Source organism: Amblyomma americanum, chromosome 5 (assembly GCF_052857255.1).
Source record: "Amblyomma americanum isolate KBUSLIRL-KWMA chromosome 5, ASM5285725v1, whole genome shotgun sequence".
NCBI classification, from domain to species: Eukaryota; Metazoa; Arthropoda; class Arachnida; order Ixodida; family Ixodidae; genus Amblyomma; species Amblyomma americanum.
The window spans coordinates 109,447,413-109,471,684 of record NC_135501.1 but is presented as its reverse complement, the minus strand read 5'-3'; the positions used below and the strand labels follow the sequence as shown (position 1 = coordinate 109,471,684).

Here is a 24,272-nt window from a genome sequence, read left to right as displayed (position 1 = left end):
GGAGTTTTTTCAGGGGGTGTCGATGATTGTGGCGAAGTTGCAATGTATATATATATATATATATATATATATATATATATATATATATATATATATATATATATATATATATATATATATATAATGGAAGCAGTCGAGGTTGCTCAACGGGCCAGTGAAAACTTGCACAGTGAAAACGCCACAACTGGTTCGATATAGGCAACCTGCAGTGAATTTTGCCGGTACATGTGGCGCCGTCTTGTGGGCGAAAGCGACAGCACTGAGTAGGCAACTCGGCGCGGCCCGGCCGGCTCCGCTTCACGAGAGAGGCGCCAACAGAGAGGTTGTGCAGCTTTGCGGATTTTTGACCTCGGCCATCCTACACCATAAATGTCGGTCATACTCGAAAAAAACTAACCGGAGATACTGTTGCGTCAAGGACTGCCATAGCCGAGAAGGGAACGGAGACGTGAAGCTGTTTCGTTTTCCTGCAAGGCCGTACGAGTCAACCCGGCGACTGAAGTGGTTCGTCGCAGTGCGTCGTGTCAAGTAAGTTGCGCTGGTGTTATAATTCGTGTCAAGCTAAGGAAAAAGAGGTATAAATGCGGAGCGGCTGAATGAAGCTATAATGTTGAGCATTTAATTAATTCGCCGCTAATAGTTCTCTCGCGTGGTATCGTCGAATTGCGGTCGCGTTCCCGCGCTAAGGAGCCGTTTCTCTGGTTCTGTCAGAATCGCGGTCTTCAAATCGTGATTCGTCGTGTTCGAAAGCGGGGCTCTTGGTCGCGGTTTTGTCTATGCCGGCACTCAAGTACGTACGCACAACGTTAGCGCGTACGTGTCGAGGTACCTTTAATTACCTTAGCTGCACGCCTCGCGGGGCGAATCGCAAGTTATTAATTCAGGTCCCACCTCCCGTTTGTCGTTCCCTTATGTGTGTGCGCGTCTCACGCAGATTTGCATGCTTTGCCTAAGGGGCTGAATTGCTTTTGCAGTTGCGTGTCAAATTTCGTTGCATTATATTTCAGTGGTGAAGACTTCTTCAACTGCAGCCCAAATGACAACACAAGAATATGTTCCAAGCACATTGTCAATGGTAAAAAGAGTACCATTGAAACGCATCCCGGTTATCTCCCTACAATCTTCCCACCTGTGTACAGGAAACGGTCAGGGGATTCTGCTGGCCAGTTGTCAAGATTTAACAGATGGCTTGTTTATATATATTTACTCCATACAGGACTGTGACTCATGTTTTTCCTTGCATTAAAACTAAACGTATGCATGCATGTTGAATGGAAAAAACCCCTCATATGTGGATTTCCAATGGTTTTGCAGGTGGATGCAAAGATCTCCAGTGCCGGCTACCGCAGGTCCGCAAGAGCAAGAATCTGTAGCATGTGCCACTGACGATGGCCATTCCACTACATCTGGCCCATCTGAGCTGGAAATATCCGGTGGAGAACCTTGGAATGGCCTAGACTTCCTCTGTGCTGCAGCTGAAATCTATTCAGCAGTTGCTTCTGTGGTGAGCTTCGACGTCCTGTCAGGAACATTTCACTGCAGTTTAGCAGCACAAGCACTGTGTTTGCAGGAATATATATGCTTTCCAGCATTTACAGCATCACATTTATTGCAACTGCCTCTTTTTCTTGCAGTACTTTATATTAGGGCTCAGAAATGTGACTCCACAGTGCAGATCTTTTTTAGCTGTTGAGGACCACATGTTCCTGGTTTTGTTTATTACCAGGTCAGGAGCAGTACACTAAATGACCAAATGTTTTGAAATATGAGCTAACTGAGGAAGGTGAAAATCAGTACTTTTCTGGGAAATTAAGAACATATGCATGAGGGCCGTAAAGTTGCAGTGCTCAAGTAAAATAATATTTCTGAATAATGAAACTTAGTCATATGTATCTTTCCCCCTTAACTCAGCTGTGCTTTAATAATCTGCATCATGCTTACTATCTCTGTGCATGACGGGCCAGGAAAGGCGATATTTCCAGTGCACTGGCGTAGAGATGTGCTAACTGCGACACATCGTCTTCCTCCACCTAATGTGACGCATAATGCAACAGGCATGGATGGATGGATGGAAAAACTTTATTTTCGTCAGAGAGCAAGTGTGGATGATTCCGTGTCAGATGGCCATCAACCCATGGCTGACGGCGACCTGGGTGGCCCACTCCACGGCCCTGGTCTGGACGACCGGGTCTGAGCTGGCCAACACGGCCTCCCACTGCTCGAGGGAAGGATCACGCATAATGTCCGCCGGTGGCGGTGCTATGCTACAGCTCCATAATATGTGGTCATAGGTTGCCAATTCGTGACACCATTTGCACTCCGGCTGAATGTCCGGGTAGATTTTGCTCAATACGTATGGGTTGAAGAAACATCTGGTCTGCAATCGTCGCCAGACGCAATTTTTTATTTCATTGGGCCAGCAAGGACATTCACAACATAAGCTACAAAGAAGAACACTTGTTACAATTGTTTTTTAGTATTGCCGTTGTAATGGCATTGTAAACTCTTGTTCACTTTGAAATTTGTTCCAGGAAACTTAAACAGACAACGAAAGTGCTGGCAGTGGCAGCTTTTCTGTGTTAATTTGGTGTGCCCAAGGGTGTGACATGTCAACCCAGATCACACAACGTGAGACTCGTGACTGTGAAGTGGAGCATAAGCCAGCTGTTACCAGCACCTTCAGCGGACCAGACCACAGGACAAGCTACTTTGCTGGTTATGACAGCATTGAAAAGTCTTCGGGTGCTCTTGAAGATTTGTGCAGTGTCAACTGTGTGGTTTTTGCACTCTTGCTAAGTATGCTTCCCATATCTCATGAGCGGAAGTGTGATGTTTCGAAAGAAATAGTCTCCTCATTTTTTTAATGAAGCTCAAGCTCAGTATTAGCCATTCGTCATTGGCCAGCTTATTTAACATAAATGAAACCTCAGCATCACGGCACTTCAAAAGCGTTTTAAAAACTCTTGCATTTGCTAGAAAACAATAGTTTTTCCGTCCACCAACTAGAGTTATTCAAGCTTCAATGCCAACTTGCTTCAAAGCACACTATCCTGGCTGCACTATGATTATTTACTGCACAGAAGTTCGCACTGAGCGGCCACCAACAATTCAGCAACAGAGAGCTCTGTATTCCACGTACAAAGGTGGATACGAGCTGAAATTTCTGGTTGGCATATTGCCATCTGGAGCAATTTGTTTTCATTCAAATGCTTATGGAGGCAGGATGTCCGACACCCACATCACTGTTGATTCCGGCTTTCTTGACTTGGTTGAGGCTGGCGATTTAATTCTAGCAGACAAAGAATTTCCTGGAATCCGTACAGTTTTGGGAACACGGAATGCTGTGTTTGTGATGCCTCCATTTTTAAAAGTCCCTCAGTTCACTGCACAAGAGGTCAGGGACACGTATAATGTGGCACAAGTGAGGATTCTTGTCGAGCGAATGATCAAAAGGATTAAAATGCACAACATTTTAAACAACAGGGCGCCAGTTGAGCTAATTCCGCTAATGACAGATGTGTTTCACATGTGTTCTGTACTAGCAAATCTGCAGCCACCACTTATTAAATGTAAATAGTGTATCTTTTTTTCCTTCCAATGATTTTTTTTAATGACACCCTGCTTTAATTTTGTGGGGGTTAACGTCCCAAACCTACTCAGGCTAGGAGCGATACACACTGGTTTTGTTGGTCACGTTTTTACGACCACGTACAGCCACTTTTTTGTCAATCATAAAAATGGTAAAATGTGGGTTTTAACGCCCCACACCAACACACGGGGTATTACGGGATGCTGTAGTGGAGGGTTGCAAATTAATTAGACCACCTGGGGTACAATATGCAGACACTGCACAGCACGGGGGTTCTTTTGTATTTCGCCTCAACCAAAATACGAAGAACAGGGGCCTTGGGATCATTAGCCGAAGGCCATAATCACTGAGCCATCGTGGCGGGTTTCTGATTTTGTCAATCCCTGGGTCACTTTATTAGGTGGGTAATATTCAAGGCACCTTAAATGAGTTGCAGCCACTTTGTCCTCGCAACCTTCCTAATCTCATCCACCTTCCCGATGCCTCCTGCCTTTTTTGTTTTCCTCTGGCATCCACTCAGTTACCCAAAGGGACCATCAGATATGTTCCCTTTTAATTACGAGCCCTGCCCGTTTCCTTTCCTTGATTTCAGCTAGGGTATCAGTAACTTACATTTGTTTCCTTACCCACTTTCCGCTCCTCCTGCTAAAGGTTAAATTAATGTCAGTGGGCAAAGTCCAGCCTTGTGCTGCAGTGGATGTAGTTAGTATGATGATGTGTTGACTATGTGGTTATGCTTGTCCAAACTTCTTTTACAGAAGTTTAACCGCTCACATTCAAGGTTATGTTGCCATGGTGTAACAACCAAGGTTTCAAGGTAGCATTGTATGCTTCCGGGAACCTACAGTATATATGTGCTTTTGTTTCTCTACACGTTGCCAAGAATGCAAGTTCAGTGAAATGTGTGCTTCGATAAAGTTTTTATTCAACAAAGTGTTCATACACTAAAAGAAATGATAAATCATTGCTTTCTGTACCTTTTGTGCAAAACATGGATGGGTGCTCCTTTGCTGTTTTTATCTCGCACTTTACAATCTTTAGAATTCTCAATGCGACGTGCTGAATAAATACAAAAGTGCTTTTGTGCTGACAACAAAAATTCATGTATTTGGCTGTTTCACAAGGGCGGGCAAAAGCCACTTATAGTAAAAATCTTCCAGGACTGGAATAGCCTGCTGGAGAAAAGTGTCGTCTCTGCTAACAGGAACAGTGACACTTTGTTTCCTAGAATAAACAAAGAAAAAACACTCCTTCGCGTTAAGTAGATACAGGAGGATTTGCACTTGTGTGTAGTATTTGTGCGACTTGAGCATCAGCTGGCCGCCAGTGCACTGTAAATACTAAAGAGCACTGTTTTTTGACGCATCTAGAATGTCCTTATCTCTGCACTTATTGGGCATTTAATCTCTAGCAAGCATGCCTCCTTGGATGTTAAAAAAATACCATCAGGACTTCCACAAAGCCATGGTTACTCTGGATGGAGGAGGAGGCCCACCTGAAAAGAGATCCAAGCTGCTCACCAACTGTTGAATTCATAGCATTGCATCCTGCCTAGCTTATGAAAACCTCTGAACAATACTTGACCACTTTGTCAAAAAGGTGCCCTTTATTTGCTTATGACTGAAGTTACACATATCTAAGCAAGGATAAAATGTTTGCTCACCTCAATGACTTCAACACCATGATGCTGCTCGAAGTCTCTCCTTGCTTCTGGCTCCATCCGCAGTCCTAAAACAAAGCGACACTCGAAAACAGAGCAGTAATGTGTTTTACGTACCATATAATGTAGCTTCTGAAGAAAAATTCCTCGTCTGCAGTATGCTAGCAAGGGCCTGTTCCGGACCACCTCGAGTGCGAAGAATGGAGTGTGCAGTTGTACTGCTGATGCGCAGTTTTCTTTCTTCGTGCCACCTGAAAGCATTGACAGAACCAAACAAGTAGGGAGTACACTGTACAAGGTAACGCAGCATGTCCGACACAACGCAGCGGTGTTATGTTACCTTTGGCAACTTGACTGATCAATGGTTTGCACACAGAGTTCACGCACTGACTGGCATACAACGCGGTCTCTGTAAAAATCCCTTTCCTCGGCTGTCAGCTGTTGCAGGTGGTTTTTTGATGCTATGCATACAGTCGGAAAGATTCCCGACACTTCAAGCATATGCAGTGGTTTGCGTGAAGGCTGAATTAATGCGTCAATACAGTTCCGCTGTGAAATTGCAACTGCTGCTTGCAGGGCATCGTCAACAATCTCAGAACAATGACTTCGGCCTCGCTCTTTCGCATTTGTTGCAACACCTCAGTGAAGGGCGAATCAATTGCACTGAAATATTCAAGTATGTGAAAAGGTGAGAACTCTGTAGGTGGCCTGTTCCCAACAAAGGGGCTGGTCTTGTCTGAAAATAGGAAAAACAAGAATAGTGGCACATTACAAATGGGCACTTGCAATACTGAGTCAGTTACATGCAGTGCCATGCGTCAAGGTACTTTGCAAGAAGTAAACAGAAAGGTTGGAGTGGGCAATTAGTGTAGCGATTGTGCCACAGTACCGGCAGGAAAAAACAGCCAAAAATTTAAAAGTACTGCAGAAAAAGCAAGGTCATGCACGAAACTGCCCTAACATTGTAAACAACCTGAATTCAGCTGGAAACACCTGGATACCGCGGGAGCCATAAAGAGGCTCACGGTGTCGTTGCTTGGAAGTTCAGTCTGGGCTCGACAGAAGCAATTCTTTCAGTACATCTACCACTGTTTACTTGCTTTCAATTACATGCTACGGGAAAAAATTCACATATTCTCGGGTCCCGTGCATCTAAACTTTGTGCCTTTATGTTAAATGTTAATTTCCAGATCAGGTATCAATACAAAGAGGTGGAACGGTTGCTTACACATGCACTAGACGAAATAGAAAAACCGCAGCGCGATATTGACGGAACAGCCCCCCAGTGATACGATACCTCCGAAGAGTTCTCCGATCGACGTTTTAGCGTTAGTAGCAGGCTTTGATGGCTTTCCCCAAGCCTGCGGGCCACTTGTACAAGAGGCGTCTTCATGAAGGTTTATGTACAAAGCGACAGCTGCGCAGTGCTTACAATCGCCAAGGATGCCGTAGCGGCAGCTGCACTTCCCTTGCAGAATTCGTCGTCCTCCAGGCACCAGCTGCGAATGAAAGTCGCGAGTTTATTCGCAATGCTGGCTCAGATTCGCAGATCGCAAGCGAACCGCCACTGCAACTATGCAAAGAAACCGCCGCGGCTACTTTTCTCCTGTGCCACAGCCTCTAAGCTCCAAGCAAAAGCAACAAGTGTTTCTTAAAGAAGCCTCTCACTGTGAGGAAGCATGCATGAGGGTGCAAGTCAGCCCACGTTTAACTCACCTCAAGTTGACGTCGTACACATGTTTGCCCTGCTGAGACTGACACTTCGCCGAAATTTTGGCGCGGTCCCTTTCCTTCCTGAGTGCACATGGTTGCTCTCGTAAAGGCGACGTCCTTTTTCGAGCTCCAGTCGCCGAAAATACACATTGATGGCATCAATAGGCTTGAATCGGCAATATAAAACAATAGACGTTTTCAAATTAGTACTGCGAGCGCACGCCGCGAAGAGCTTCCGCCCTACCCAGTATAAAAAAAAAGCATATGGTGGCGGCGCTGAAAGCAGCGCGACAGTGGCACTGCCTGGCTATTGCAGGTTGCCTATTCTTGGTTTATTCGCCAACGGTTTCAGACGGTGGACCGTCCTTCTTCGGAGTGTCAAGTCGAATGAATACACAGATTTGCGCATTTAAGGTCCTAAATGCCGAGGGATAGGTGGCACTTTCTCTCTCTCTCTCTTTGTGTCAGCGTCCAGTAAGGGGGAAGGAGAATGGTTGTGAAACAAGTTAAAAAAAGCTAGTTGATGCCCTGGGGCCAAGTAGCTCTTTCCTTGAGCGAGCGCCACCGACGTTTCCTGTATTGTGACTCCCATTACTAACAAATTACCTGCTCATAACAATTACGTAAACAATGCAGGGCACCTATGTGCATAAGAAAAATAAAAAAATCCTAGCTCAAAATACCAAAACGTATACAATCAGTCAATGCAGACCAGGAAAGCGACTATTCACTGCTGTTGGAGACGGTCATCCGTCGCAATTCTGGAGAATGCTTATGCGATAAGCGCTCAAACTTAGGAAGCTGAAGCTGCCGTATTGAAAAAAAATTGCTCAATATTTTTGGAAACGTCATTATGAAGAATAAAAACTGATTTCGCTACAGTGGTTAGACATAATATTTAACTGAGAAGAACGTTTCTTACATAGAAGCCAATGAAAACTATGCTTGTATTGTTGCCTTTCTTAATAGTAGCCTCAGACGGAACACGTGGAAAATTGGTTTTTGAGGAAAGGAAATTGCGCAGTGTCTCACATCATCGTTGACACACGAAAGAGCACCTCTTCCTTTATTCTTTCTCTCTCACCTCCCTACCTTGTCTTCTTATTAATATTACGTGAAGGAAGAAGTGCTGCAGTGGACGGCTCCGGAGAGAGAGAAATAACTAATTTGCACCTATCAAAAATGACGGGCGGAGAAGGCTATCGCCGAAACCCTCATTCATTCCCCTAACCGCCGACCCGGATACCTGGACACTCGGCGGCTGTGAGGGAGAGATCTAGGACTTTGCGTTGATCTTCTGAGCTATAAGGTCTCCCAGGATTTTACGTTTCTATCCGGGTCGTTACAAAAAGGGCAAGTCCAGACCATGTGGACTAGATCTGCAATGCTCTTGCAGTGCGTACATCTAGGAATAAATACTTCTGGATGCCATCTACTGTACAGTTGAGGGTTTGAAATCATCCCGGTTTCCAACTTCGTTCACATCATTTCCTCTTGCATACTGAGTTGTTTGCTGCTGGACAGGTCTGACGACCGAGCTTGTAATGAGGAATTATTTCATGGAATGTTATGAGTTCGTCACCCGATTGGAGGTGTTCCTCGCGAGGAGGCGGTGAGTCAGCGGCGATCCACCAGAAAGTGAACCCGCGGGCGGTCGCGTGCGCCCTCTCGTCCCTCCACAATGTCTGATGAGGCGGGGTCCAGATCAGTGAGATGAGCTCTGATGGTACTTGCCTTTCTCTCCGAATTTTGGCGGCTGCAGCAGAGGTGCTGCCCGTATCATAATTTTTAATGGCTGCCTTAGTGTCACTATCACCCTTGTATCGTTTTATATTGTTGCTAGAGCAATGGCAACTTCTTCCGCCTCAGTTGCACTTGTGTTTTTAACGGTGCAGCACGAGACCGGGTCAGAATTTGAACAAGATTTTGTCGAGTGTGCTGCGAAGTTTCAGGAGGAACTAGAGTGTAATGTATCCATTGCTCAGACTCTGCCAAAGTAACAACATCGGTGAGTGCTAGCGGCCTCTGCCTACTAGTCTGCGGCCTTCCTTTTGAGCAGCTGAAAGGTCTTGGCTACACGCAATAGTGAGTCGCATCTGTTTTGACGCCTACAACAAACATGTCATTCTGTTGAGTATGAAAGTAGCAATTGTGCGTTAGTTACGCACCTAGGCTCATCTGATCCCTGTTGACCATTAGCCAACAAACCATGGAAAAAGGAACGTGTCAAAGTCCATGTAATGCCGCCCCCAGAATGACCAATGTATATTTGAGGCAGCGCCTTTGGGCCCCGCCGCGGTTGCTCAGTGGTTAGGGCGCTCGACTACTGATCCGGAGTTCCTGGCTTCGAACCCGACCGCGGCGGCTGCGTTTTTACGGAGGAAAAACGCTAAGGCGCCCGAGTGCTGTGCGATGTCAGTGCACGTCAGTGCTTCCGCGAATAGCCCCTCCCACGCAACCCACGCTACTGCCTCAAACACCCACTGAAAACATGGAACAATCGGACTCCCAAACCCCCACCTAACCCCCACCCAAGAAAAAAACGTACACCAGAGCAACCACTCGTCACGCAAACCGACCTTCAATTCCTTGAGGCCCGCATGGACGCTAAAGTCGCCGAAATGAGCGCTCGTCTGGAGGCAAAATTTAATCACCTAATCGACCTCCTGTCCCGACGCTTCGAACAACAAATTGAAGCGGCATTTACGCGCATGGCGGTACGACACCCGCCTCCAAACAATAGAGCTGGTCCTTCCCTCGCTGCGCCTACCCAATCCCCCGATCATTCCCGCCCACCTACCCCACAGAACCCCCTACCCAACCCACCTACCCTCAATTCACCCAAGCTACAGTATGGCGGGGCGGCCACCTAATTCCTTATCAATTCTGCAATGAACTGCTGCCGCTTCCGGGGCAAACGCGCACCCCTCCAACTTCTCCTCCCCACACTTCCCAAGCCCCACGTCCTCCTCCTTCAGAACACACATGCCCCTGCAACACTTCCCAGCTACTCATCCGCTCACTCGGACGCAACGAATACACCGAGGGCTTCCACACTCATACATCGCTCCTTTACACACCAAACGCATACCACCTCCGAGACACCCTGCGTGATCACCGAAATCATACCAGATTCACACTCCACACCATCTATTTTTATTGCAAATATATATCACACACCGTCTCATCCGATGGCTTCATTGGAAGCGCTACTGCGCGATCTCCATCGTATTTCAGGCAAGCATCCACTGATTATAGGAGGGGACTTCAACAGTCAGCATACTGACTGGGGCTACCGCACCACCACGGGAAGAGGAAGGCGACTCTGGTCCTTGGTACAACATCTCCGCCTCACAATACACAACTTGAACACTCCCACAAGAATTATCAACAGTGCCTGCGCTGACACCAGCCCGGACTTGACACTGAGCTGCAACCTTGCGGGTATTACGTGGAACACAACACATCACACATTAGGGAGCGATCATTACATCCTCTCCGTTACAGTACCGTACAAACAAAGAACGACCCTTCACCTAACACACAAACTAACCAACTGTGATGCGGTCCTCGCTTCACGGGCGGCCCTTCCTGACGCCCTCATAACAGACATCGACCAGTGGGTTACATAACTCATGAACGATGTCTCCGCACATACTCGAACGCTTGACACCACACTAGATACGCCCACTCTCGACACCCACCTGGTCAACCTATGGGAGGCCCACCATAGCATCCTAGAGCGCTGGAAAGGGCAAAAGCTCAATCAGACTCTTAAAAAGCGGCTAGCCGCACTGCAAACACAAATTACTGAGCACTCTGAGGAGTTCTGACTATCCAACTGCGGACAAATTTGCGACAGTGTGGCTAGAAATCTGTCCTCCAAACGCAGTTGGCAACTTCTCCGTCACTTACTAGACCCCACGCAATTGAAAACAGCAACAGAACAACACGCCTTATACACAGGACCGACGTTTCTCTCGACGCACTCATCGACATACTTAGGAACACACATACAACTCCCGGAACCTCAATCCCGCTGCCCGCTATGCCGGCACCGCGAATGCCAATGTCGACGCGGAGATTACGGAAGCAGAAGTCAGAGCGGCCCTCCTGACTCTCCGCTCTGACTCCACTCCACTCCAGTTGACCGTATCTCATATCGCAAGCTCCGCAATTTGGACGATCAGTCGATTGCCCAGCTCATGGGGTACTTCAACACATGCTGGCAGCAGGGCACCCTTCCGCAATCATGGCGTCACGCCAAAATCTTATTCATACCCAAGCCCCACAAAACCCTTTAGACCTGCAAATCTTCGACCCATCTCACTAACATCATGCCTGTGCAAGCTTTTGGAGCATGTCCCACTCGCCCGACTCACCCAACACATGACGGAGCAAGACCTCTATCGGCACAGCATGGTGGGCTTCCGTCCCCACCTGTCGGCCCAGGACGCCATGCTCCAGCTAACAGGATATTTTTGACCCCTCCTACCGGGCCACACTAAAGCTGTCCTCGCCTTGGATCTCTCAAAGGCCTTTGATCCCCTAGACCATAAAGCGATCATGGCGGTGCTCTCCCTTTTGAATATAGGTGAACGTATGTACAACTATATTCAAGCATTCCTTTCTAACCGCATGGCTGAAATTCACTTCGGTCCCCACACGTCCCAAGCATAAACCCTTAGTGGGTTTGGCATCCCCCAGGATCTGTATTCTCCCCTTTCATCTTTAATGTCACGCTCATCCCCCTTGCCCGCAAACAACTAACTATCCCCTACCTTCGCCATACACTCTATGCTGATGATATCACTCTATGGACCACCCATGGCAGTGATGGAGGCATCGGGAATACTGTGCAGTCGGAAGTTGCCCTCACCCGAACACATGCGCGGAGTATCGGACTCTCATGTTCTCCGGCGAAGTAGGAGCTCCTCATACTCCGCCTCACAACCCGAAACTGCCCCACAGCCCCCATAACCGTGAAAGTAGAAAACCGGTACATCCCGGAGGTACACACTCTCCGGGTACTGGGCCTCCACAGCCAGAACAACGGTAAAAATACTCTCACCATCCACAAACTCAAGCAGATGGCGGTGTCGATATCCCACCTAATCCGCAGAGTTTCTGGACACCACCGGGGCATGAAGAAGCATGACCTATGTCGTCTCTTTCATGCCTTCGTTCTCAGCCGCTTCTCTTCACGCTCCCCTACCGGAAACCGTAGGCCACAGAAATCTCCACCCTGGATGCCATGATCCGAACAGGATTTAAGACAGCACTACACCTACCCCTAAATAACTCAACCGAAAACTCCTCCAGCTAGGCCTACACAACAGGAAAAGTGAGCTTATCGAGGCCCACCGACAGACACAATACATACGTCTCGCGAGAACCACCACCTGCAGACACATCCTACACACCCTCGGCATCAAAATGCCAGCCACGGATCGCACACAGCTCCCGGTACCCCACCACATTCACCGCCAACTGCTTATTAAACCTCTCCCTAAAAACATGCAGTGCACCTATCACGAACCCCTTCGCAGAGCTCGTGCACGGGCGCTCCACAAACACTACGGCATGGAACCGGATGCCGTTTGGGTGGATCATGCATGCACGGGCGAGGACGCGGTTGTAACCATCACGAACCCCACCCTACAACCGATTGCTACCCTTCACATATCCCCCACTGTCACTTCGGAGGAGTTCCCGGGTTCAAACCCGACCGCGGCGGCTGAGTTTTTATGGAGGAAAAACGCTAAGGCGCCCGTGTGCTGTGCGATGTCAGTGCACGTAAAAGATCCTCAGGTGGTCGAAATTATTTCGGAGCCCTCCACTACGGGCACCTCTTCCTTTCTTTCTTCTTTCACTCCCTCCTTTATCCCGTCTCATACGGCGCGGTTCAGGTGTCCAACGATATATGAGACAGATACTGCGCCATTTCCTTTCCCCAAAAAACCAATTATTATTATTATTATTCGGAGGAGGCTGAAGAGGCCGCTATTGCCCTAGCAATCACGCGCACGGAGGCCCGGTATATACTGTCGGACTCTAAAACTGCCATAATAAATTTCGCCCGTGGGAGAGTTCACATCCCTGCATTTTGCATATTGAACTGCCTCGCCGCACACCCGCCCCGCCACATGGAGCTCATATGGGTGCCTGCCCACTCCGGTAATCCCGGAAACGAGGCTGCCAACGCTTTAGCTCGAGGTTCTCTCAGCCGGGCACCGGCGGCCTCTTATCTGGGGTTCTCACGGGAGCGCATGCATTCCTTCAGTGAACGGATGCAGGCGTGCAAAGCCGAGCGTTGGCTGTACCCCCCCCCCCCACCCCATCCCTTCCTCGACAATTATCATCAGACACTTTGGAGGCGGCTCCAAACACACACCTTACAATCCCCTTAATATACGCTCGCGCTATCACCATGTCCACGCAAACCCCTCCTGTACGCTCTGCCACCACCCCAAAGCCACTCTCGATCATATCCTTTTCCTCTGCCCGGCGGATCCTCCCACGCGGGGCTTGGAGCACCTTAGCACTTGGGAGGCTTGGGAGACCCTAGTGCGCTCCGAGGACCCGGTGGTGGTGGTGGTAGTGGTTTTATTAAAAATAATAGTAAAAAGGAAGGAAAAGATTTTTGCTAGCCCCGGCATCTGCCATCGATACTGAAGCACCTGAGCTGGGGCAGCGGAAATAAAGGATAGCAGGCAGAATGGAGAAATGAAATGAAAGAGGTGAGGGGACAGGAATAGAGGACAGGGGGAGAAGTAATATGTAAAAACTATTTAAACAATAAGAAATGTGTCCAGGTTGTGCGCGTGATTAGTTCATTTTAGAGGAATTAAATCACACACGCGCACAGCACTGTGTAGGTTACAACTGGAGTGGGGCGTCCAGTTATTAAATCGTTCAAGGTAGAACTCGCGGAGCGTTCGGTCATTGCGTGTAACTACCTGACGGAGAACAGACGGGACGTCAAGCCCGTGTGTTCTAGGAATGCACAGAGGCTCACCAAAGTTCGCTCACGAGTGCACGCACTGCCCTGCGGCCACAATAGCGTCTTGATGGAGTGTTGTAGTATGCCCTGCGCCCTATAGGCCGCGAGCATATCGCGACGAGCATCGGCGAACGCGGAGCAGCGAAGGAGCAGTTGTTCTAGTGTTTCCACTGCACCGCATCCGTCACACACATCACTCGCCGCGATTCCGTGACGCACCCGTCGTTCCCCGGGCCACACGCAGCCAATGCGCACGCGGAGGATCATTGCACGTTGTGACCGTGTAAGCGCGCGACAGCCGGTGACACTGTCGATGCGCTCACCTCCCGCGATGCGTGGGTCGGGGTGGTGCTTTCGGAGATGGTCGTGAATGGCCGCACGCACGTCCTCCAGCGCAAGGGGCAGATCGCTGGCAGGTAATTGGTGTGCAGCGGTCGCGAGGTCGTCAGCTTCTTCGTTGCCGGCGATGCCGCAGTGACCGGGCACCCACTGTGCACGCACGGCACAACCTCTCTGCACGAGGCGCTCGATGCGCGAGCGAATTTCTCGCACTAGTGGGGTACCGCGGCCATTAGATTGCAGGCGGCTGAGGGCGGCGCGGGAGTCGCACAGCAGAGCACTCCTGGGCGGCGGAGGGCCGAGGGTGAGCAGCAGGTCCAGCCCGAGCCGGATCTCCATCAACTCCGCCGTGGTGGAGGAGCCCAGGAAGGTTGCGTGTTGCTGGCTGTGCAGTCGCAGGGCGGGGATGGTGGCCGCCGCAGCAAGGGAGCAGCTGTCGCGGGCCACTGAGCCGTCGGTGTACACGAGGAGATGGTCCTGGAGCTCCTCGTGTATGACGGCACTGGCTAGCTGCTGCACAGCGCAGAGGGGTGTGCTCCGCTTTCCCGCGATGCCGACGATCTCTCGCTGTACCTCCGAGGCAGCAGGCCAGGGCGCGCAGGAGCCGTAGGGGGGTGGGCGTTGGGTCAATTGCTCATACTCAAGCAGCGCCGCGCCCATTCGTGAGCGCGGGTGCGAGCGCATACGCTGCAGCAGCGAGCCGCCGTCCGGTGCTCGGTGAAGCCGGTCGATGTGAGTCACTGCCCTGCGCGCTGCTTGGAGCTCAAGGGGCCACGCTCCTGCCTCGGCCAGCGTTGCGGCGCACTGCGAGTTTTTGGGCAGGCCTAGGCACACGCGCAGGGACTTGCGGTTCTGAAGCTCGAGCTTCTTCCAGCATGGCTTGCGCCGGCCAAGCAAGCCATCGCCACAGGCCGGGCTGCCAGCGTTATGAGCCTCCGAGACATGAACGTTTGAGTGCAGTGGGGGCGTGCGGGAGCCCAAGGACCTGCGCGTCCTAAACTCCCCTGTATGTAATAAAGTTTCCACCACCACCTGCGGGCCAGAAATTATCATCATCGTCAGACAGGTGGTGTACCCTGCAAAAGAAAAAAAGATTTTTTAGAGGTACTGAACCAGCTTCCCTACAATAATTCGAATAACCTCATCACCTGGCTCCTTTTGACAAGTGTTTTGTACGTAAGAATCACTTGGGATAGCCTCTCAACCGAAATGTTAAGTGCTCATGCTTTATGCACGGATTCCCCGTGTTCGAACCTCACCGCGGTTGCCGAGTTTCAATAAAGGCGAAACGCAAAAGGCGCCCGGGCGCTGCGCGATGTCAGTGCACGTTAGAGATACCTAGGTGAAACATTATAATAATAATAATAATAATTGGTTTCTGCGGAAAGGAAATGGCGCAGTAAATAATTGTTTTTTGGGGGGGGAGGAAATGGCGCAGTATAGGTCTCACATATTGCGGACACCTGAACCGCGCCGTAAAGGATGGGTGAATGGAGGTAGTGAAAGAATAAAGGAAGAAAGAGGTGCCGTAGTAGAGGGCTCCGCAATAATTTCGACCACCTGGCGATCTTTAACGTGCATTGACATCGCACAGCACACGGGCTTGAAAATTGGTTTTTGGGGAAAGAAAATGTCGCAGTATCTGTCTAACATATCGGCGGTCTACTGACCGCCATTACGAAAGGGATAAAGGAGTGAGTGAAAGAAGAAAGAGGTGGCCATAGTGGAGGGCTCCGGAATAATTTCGACAACCTGGAGATCTTTAACGTGCACTCTTACTTTGAACAGCACACGGGCGCCTTGGCCTTTCGCCTCCATGGAAACGCCGCAGCCGCGGTCGGGTTCCAACTGTAGGTGGTCAAATTATTCCCGACACCTATTCCTTTTTTTTCCGCTGACTTCATTATCTCTTCCCGAAGCCCCATACGGCGCTGCTCGAATGTCCACTGAGATATGTGAAACAGTCACTGCGTAAATTCTGTTGCTCAAATCGAATTTTGCTCAAAACGTGTACTTGCTATTCCTTCCTCGTTTTTCTTTGTCAGTCAAATTAGATTTTACTTTGTAACAAGCTGAGCAACTAGAACAGATGTAGCAGGCCTGCTGAAAAATGGATGTAGTCATTATGCGTTTATTGTCTTGAATCGGCTGTTGGCTGTTGAGGAATAGAAATGGCGCAATATCTGTAACACATATCGGTGAGCACCTGAACCGCGCCGCAAGGGAAGGGCGGAAGGATGTCATGAAAGAAGAAAGGAAAGATGGCGTAGTGGAGGGCTCCGGAAAAATTTTGACCTCCTGGGGATCTTTTGTGCACTGACATCGCACAGCGCACGGGCGCCTTTGCGTTTCGCCTTCATCATTTTGTTCATTTATGTACAATCACTAGTACCAAGTACATACAAACACGAAGCGAATATGGTGCTGCGACTTTCAAAGCGTCCGCTTACAGCTTAAGGTGACACAGTAACCAGAGGCATCCCGGCCGCCCATGATGTTTGGTAAAGAAAATACAAAGCCCTGTCGACCAGTCCTTACTTTACTTTTAGGGCACGCAGTGATGTAACATCGAATGCTCTTTGTGAAAACGTTTTTTTGAGAACCTACAAGGCCTCTTATAGGTGAAGTCTTGGTGAAAACTTCTCAGGCCAATCGCTTTTCGCTTCAGGCGAATAATGGAGCCCTTGCGCCACTGTTGAAGACTGGAGGTCCTTGAATGTTAGCAGGTTTCTTGTGGTAGAGGAGCTTTCTATTTACTTGTGTTTTCGAAGATCCGCTACACGGAGCATTCTAGGGACATTGATTTCGCTGCACCTGAACGCTGCTGCCTTAAGACTTTTGACCAAGATTCTACTCGCTCAGCTACTGATCCGGAGGTGTCAGCTTCGATCCCAACGGCGGCGGCTGCGTTTCGATGGAGGAGAAACGCTAAGGCGTCGGTGGGCTGTGCATGCTATGCATGTGTATGCTAATGATCCCCACCAGTTGTAAGTTGTTTTAATAAAAGGATAACAAAAAGGAAGGAAAACATTTTTGCTAACATAGCATCTGCTATCGATATTGAAGCATTTCATCTGTGGCAGTGGGAATAAAGGATACCAGGCAGAATTGAGAAGTCGAACCCGACCTGCGGCGGAACGCGACCGCGGCTGCTGCGTTTTTATGGAGGAAAAATGGTAAGGCGCCAGTGTACTGTGCGGTGTCATTGCACGATAAATATCTCCAGGTAGTCGAAATTATTTTGGTGCCCTCCACTACGGCACCTCTTTCTTCCCTCTTTCACTCCCTCCTTTATTCCTTCCCTTACGGAGCGGTTCAGGTGTTCAACGATATATGAGACAGACACTGCGTCATTTCCTTTCCCAAAAACCAATTTTTATTATTATTAATAGAAAGAGGTGAGGGGACAGGAAGAGAGGATAGTAAGAAAGGTAATATACACAGACTTTATACACAATAAGAATTGTGTCCAGGTTGTTTGCATAAAATATTCATGATGGAGAATAAAAACACGCACAGCACTATGTTGGCTGACTGGAGTGGGTCGTCCAGTTGTTAATCGTCCAAGGTAGAACTCGCAGAGTGCTCGGTCACTGCGTGTAACTACCTGGCGGAGAACAGACTGGACTCAAGCCCGTCTGTCCCAGGAATACACACAGGCTCACCAATGATCGCTAACGGGTGCGCGCACTGCCCTGCGGCCAAAATATCGTCTGGAGGGAGTCTGGTAATATGCCCAGAGCCCTATAGCCCGCAATAATATCGCGACGAGCAGCGGCGAACGCGGCACAGTGAAACAGCAGGTGCTGTAGTGTTTCCACTGCACCGCATTTGTCGCACACATCAGTCGACGCGATTCCGTGACGCTCCCGTCGTTCCCCACGCCACGTGGAGCCAATGCGCACGCGGAGCATCATTGCACGTTGCGACCGCGTAAGTGCGCAATAGCCGGTGATGCTTTCGATGCGCTCACCTCCTGCGATGCGTGGGTGGGTGCTGCTTTCGGAGATAATCCAGGATGACAGCACGTATGTCCTTCAGGGCAAGGGACAGATCGCTGGGAGGTAGTTGATCTGCGGCGGTCGCGAGGTCGTCAGCTTCTTCGTTGCCGGCGATAACGCAGTGACCGGGCACCCACTGAGCACGCACGGCGTATCCTCTTTACGCGAGGCGCTCGATGCGCGAGCGAATGTCCCGCACTAGTGGGGTACCGCGTCCATTAGATTGCAGGCGGCGGAGGGCGGCGCGGGAGTCGCACATCAGAGCACTCCTGGGCGGCAGAGGGCAGAGTGAGCAGCAGGTCCGGCCCGAGCCGGATCCCCATACTCCGCCGTAGTGGAAGAGCCTAGGAATGTTGCGTTTTGCTGGCTGTGCAGTCGGAGGGCGGGGATGGTAGCCGCCGCGACGAAGGAGCAGCTGTTGTGGACACTGAGCCGTCGGTGTACACGAGGAGATGGTCCTGGAGCTCCTCGTGTATGAGGGCTCTGGCCAGCTGCTGCACAGCACAGAGGGGTGTGCTCTGATTTCCCGCGATGACGACGATCTCTCACTACACCTCCGAGGCAGCAGGCCAGGGCGCGCAGGTGCCTTTGTGGGGTGGGCCTTCAATCAATTGCTGATACTCGAGCAGCGTCGCGCCCATTCGTGAGCGCAGGCGCAAGCGCATACGCTGCAGCAGCGAGCCGCCATTCGTTGCACGGTGAAGCCGGTCGATGCGATTCAGTGCGCTGCGTGCTGCTTGGAGCTCAAGTGGCCACGCTGTTTCCTCGGCCAACGTTGCAGCGCACTGAGAATTTTTGGGCAGGCCTTGGCGCTCGCTCAGGGACTTGCAGTGCTGGAGCTCGAGCATCTTCGAGCATGGCTTGCGCACCGTGACGAGCGGCAGCGCATTGAGCACCGCCCCCAAAGCTGCGGCATTGTATAGCCGCAAAGCGGCTTGCTGGGAGATGCCCTGGCCCCAAGCGGTGAGCTTTTCCTCGGCAGAGGTACCGCACTGATTTACGCCAATGTATCAGAGTCCTGTCCAGTGACATTGGCGGAAGGTGCGCGCGTCAGCGCGAAAAGCAAGCCATTGCCACCGATTTGTCCGCGCTCAGCGACAGACCAAGGGCGGGCAAGCTGGCGTCGATTGCGGTCAGAGCTCTCTGGAGGCACCCCCGCACGCGGAGAACCTCCCCCGGTGTCCCCCCGCACCACAGAACAATGTCTCTGCAAATATGGATATGTGCACAAGGTGTCGGCTGCTCGTGGGGTGGGAGACCGGCACCGCCGACATGACCACATTAAAGAGATAAAGGTGATAAGTAAGAGCCCTGCAGCACGCTCATGTCCACCGGACGAGGCTTGGAGAACCTACCCCATCTCGTACGCGCATGGTGCGCCCACTCAGGAAGCCGTAAACGTATCGCAAAAGGCGTTCGCTCACACGGCTGCCTCAAGAACCGCCAAAATTGGTGCGCTTTGAACGTTGTCAAAAGCGCCCGAGACGTCCAATAGGAGAAGCAGCGCAACCTGGCCTGCCGCCCTGTCGTGCTCCAGCGCTGTAACAACGCCCGATATAGAACAGCCGTGCATCGTATCCCACGGGAACCCGTCTTCCGCTCGTCAAACAAATCAGCCTCCGCAGCCGTCTCGTTTCGATTGAGGCGAAACGCAAATGGCGCCCATGCGCTGTACGATGTCAGTGCAGGTTAAAGACCCCATGTGGGCGAAATTATTCCGGAGCCCTCCACTACGGCACCTCTTTCTACCTTTCTTCGTTCGCGCCCTCTTTTATCCTTTCCCTTACGACGCGGTTCAGGTGTCCGGCTATATGTGAGAGAGATACTGCGCCATTTTCTTTCACCATGCACCCAAACCAAGAGTGTACGTCAGAAGCCACGAGCCTATTTATTGACGTTCTATTCCAATGGGCAGCGGTCATACTATTCTATAACTGCACTTAAGACGCGGTGGTGTGTGCGAAGAAGATAACTGAATATATTTTTCATTATAATGCATGCAGTACTTTCTCATCTTTACGACTGTTTTTTTAAATGGCGGAATTAAGCGAGACCTGCAGTAAATACTTTCACTTTTTCTAAGTGCGCGTCTTTTTTTACCTCTCCCTTAATCCATAATCCACCAACTGTAAGACTGCTACCCCTTCTTTGCTCTCCTTATTTAAACCCCTACGAAGACGCGCTCTGTCTCTAGCTGCGAAAGCACCGAGACGCCCCTTCCTCCAGTCCCGCAAAGAAACACGTGTGCAATGTCACGACAGTGGACTGGCCGTACTATTGTCCCTGACATTCCTGAATTGCGCAGCGTGGCAACAATGTTGTTCATTTCCATGTATGAAATGCGTGGGGAAAGTATCTCGGATGTTATCGGGTAGGGTCCTTTAAAAGCGCTGCTCGGTTTCAACCCTTCGCATGGCTGCGAACTGCCAGCTACCTCCAACCAGCAAAGCCCTGGAGGATGTTCAAAGCGTTCGGAGGCGTCTTACGGCTGGGGTTCCACCCGATGACCACATAATCAGTTCTCACTTGAAGCGCAAGGCTTCAGGTGCTTGCAGGAGGTGGTGCCGCAATCACGGCTTAGTGCGCCAAAACTAAAGTCGAAGTGGAAATATAGTTGGATGCAAATGCAATGGATGCACTGTGATCATTCTGTCCTGTCCGCTTTGTTCTCTTTACGTCTCTCTTCCATTTTTTTCTCAGCCGCCGCGGTGGCTGAATTCGTTATGGCGCTTGGCTGCTAACCCGAAAGACGAGAGTTCGATCCCGACCGCGGCTGCCGCATTTCGATGGAGACAAACTTCTAGAGGCCCTCCCACTGTGTGATGTGATTGCACTTTAAAGAACCCCAGGTGGTTGAAGGCTGCCGCATTTTGATGGAGCTGAACTTCTCGAGGCACGAGTGCAGTGCGATGTCAGTGGACGTTAAAGAACCCGTGGTGGCCGAAGGCTGCCGCAGTTCGATGGAGCCTAACTTCTAGAGGCCCTGCACTCTGGCATTTCAGTGGGCGTTAAAGAACCGCAAGTGGTCGAAGGCTGCCGCATTTCGATGGAGCTGAACTTCTAGAGGCCCGTGCACTCTGCGTTGTCAGTGCACGCTAAAGAACGCCAGGTAGTCTAAGGCTGCCGTATTTCAATGGAGCCGAACTTCTAGAGGTCCGAGTACTGTGCGATGTTAGTGCACGTTAAAGAAGCCCAGGTGGCCGAAGGCAGCCGCATTTCGATGGAGCCGAACTACTAGAGGCCCTGCACTGTGCCATGTCAGTGGGCGTTAAAGAACCTATGTGGTGGAAGGGTGCCGCATTTCGATGAAGCCGAACTTCTAGACTCTACTGTGCGATGTCAATGCACGTTAAAGAACCGAGGTGGTGAAAATTTTCGGAGCCCATCACTACGCCGTCCCTCATAGCCTCAGTCGCCTTGGGACGTTAACCCACCATAAATTTGAAATGAAATTTAAATTGGTTTTTGACAAAAGGAAATGGCGAAAAACCTCTCATCTCGGAGGACACTCGAACGGTGCGCCGTAATGGCAGAAATAAAGGAGGTGCGAGAGAAGAAAGAGAGTAAGAGGTGCCGTAGTTGAGGGCTCCGAATAATTTCGTCATTAACGTGCCTGACATTGCAGAGCACACGAGCACCTTTGCGATTCGCCTCCATCAAAACGCGGCCGGCGCCCTTCATCAGCTTGGAACCCATAAAATCCGGCTCAATAGACGAGCGTTTAAACACTGAGACACCGCCGGGAGTACACAAGTATATTCCTTTCGTAATCACTAGCCGGGGTATCCGTTAACGGTGGCTGAAGGTGTCTCAGAAACAGCCGCCGCTGTAACACCCTCACAATTACACAGAGCGGTCATTCTATGCATAAACACACGATAAACAAAAGGCAGAGTTTAGCTTCCTGATGGAAAGAAAGTTTTGAAACATACACGGGGAAGTTGGAAATTGCTGACAGCCTTGGTTCGACAGCTAATTTGACAAAGATAGGTCACAACATTAAGATTTATCTACATAGTATCCTCCCTTTTTCAACGCACTTTGCTCACTGACCTCAAGCGTGCATATGTCTTCTAAGGAGAAAGTTCTGAGTTGGTCATGAAGAAAAATTTGCTCTGTTTCGCGCACGTCTAGGGTCCTGGAAAATCGATCACTTCGCAAAGCTTCTTTGAGCGGATGAAATAGGTGAATGTCGGAGGGAGCAAGACCCGTAGTGTAGGAAGGGTATCCCAGTACCTCAAAACGCAACTTGCTGATGATAGTTTCAATTTTGTAGTGAGCCGTGGGCTGGCTTCTGTTTAGGCCACAGAAGGATGCTTTGCATCAAAGCATCATTCTTTCGCCCAAACCGAATAATTTCAAATGAAACCAGGCAGTGCTGCGCAAGAAGGTATGTAAAAAACTATCAGCTCTCTCCTTCTACAGTTAAGTTGCACTGAGATAATTCAGCAAAACGTATATAATTTTACTACATCTCTTTTTAATGCACTTAGTCCATAGAGCCGCAAGCGTGCGGGAAATGGTGCATAAGTGGAATTATAACTAAGGGAAGCCTTCCCGGAACGAATACGCACGCTTGCGGCTTTCTGAACAAAGTGCATTAAATAGGGATGTAGTAAAATTATATACGTCTTGCTGAATTATCTCTGTGCAGCTTGACTGTAGAAGGAAAGAGTTAATAATTTTTTACATACCTTCTTGCGCAGCATTGCCTGGTTTCATTTGAAATAATTACTGAAAAGAAATCAATTTTAACAGCAAAAACGATAAAATGGACAAGCATAAACGAAACTGATACAAATACGTTTTGAAGTATTTGAAGAATAAGGCATTTTAAAAACGGCATCTGAGAATTCCTATCCATGTCTTCGGATTTTTCCACTAGCAGCTCTACCACAATACTTGCTGCTGTGAGCACAAGAATTCAAGGCATGATGCTGGGGTCACAGAATCTGTTGCACATGCGTAAAAAAATTAAATATGCTGTGGTTCGATCCAGCTTTACCTGGTAAGACGTGCGAAAGATCTGTTAAGCACGGTTATCCAATCATACGGGCTTCCATGCCGTAAATTGCATCAGATTCCACTTGACAGCTAGGATACATCATCGAAGCACTAGTAGCGTCTCATTGCTCATCTATGGCTGTGTGTGAAGGTAAGGACACGCCACACGCTTCTATATAGCCAACGGCGCGTCACGCGATTTCCGGCAGTTGCGAGAGTGCCGTCGGCTACGCATACGCAGCTGTGGCGATGCGCAGTGAGTCACGTGGTTCGATAGTTGCGAGCCACGCGAGCACCGTCGGCTTAACGCGCACAGCTGTGGCGGGGCTTAGCAAATCATGTGGTATGATATCAGAGCGAAGCATCCGCTCATTCTGGTTTCAAGGTCAAATTTCTTAGCCACATGACCTTCATCTTTGTGCTGGAGGAGTAAAGCTTTACGCTCTAAAAAAGTGTAGAGACGGTTCAGAAACGTTGTTAATGAATCGCATTAGAAGTGTAGCAAAGATATCATAGAAGCAATGCAATTAATGCAAAACGTTTCAACAAGGAGAAAACTCTGACACGTGTCGTCCAGGTATGCCTCTTCAATGCTGTCTGAAAAAGAAAACGCTGCATCGCACAATGCACGCAGGTATCGACTGTCGAGATCATGGGCCTGGCGAAGACAGCGGACACAGTGACAGTGCTATTCTCCCTTAATGTTGGAGCGACCATGTTTCAGCTGGCAGGGAGGACGGGCAAGTCGATAGTGAACTACGGCGACGCCTGCTGGGATGTCGGTACTGTTATGTATGAAGACGTGAGTGCGCCGAAGGGCAGCTTCAAGAGTTTTTTCAAAGCCGACAGATGACTTCATGCTCTTCGTTTCGCTGCGCAAGTGGGGTAGCAGCTCCTGAATTTTATGGTACAGTTTTAAACTTTAAACTTTACGGTTCGAACAACAGCGGATAAATCACACGG

At 49.7% G+C, this 24,272-nt stretch overlaps 1 pseudogene; it reads right to left on the bottom strand.

Moving 5' to 3' along the window:
• Positions 1 to 4,689: 4,689 nt before the first annotated feature.
• Positions 4,690 to 24,272, bottom strand: part of LOC144134101 (uncharacterized) — a 37,511-nt pseudogene continuing 17,928 nt past the window's right edge.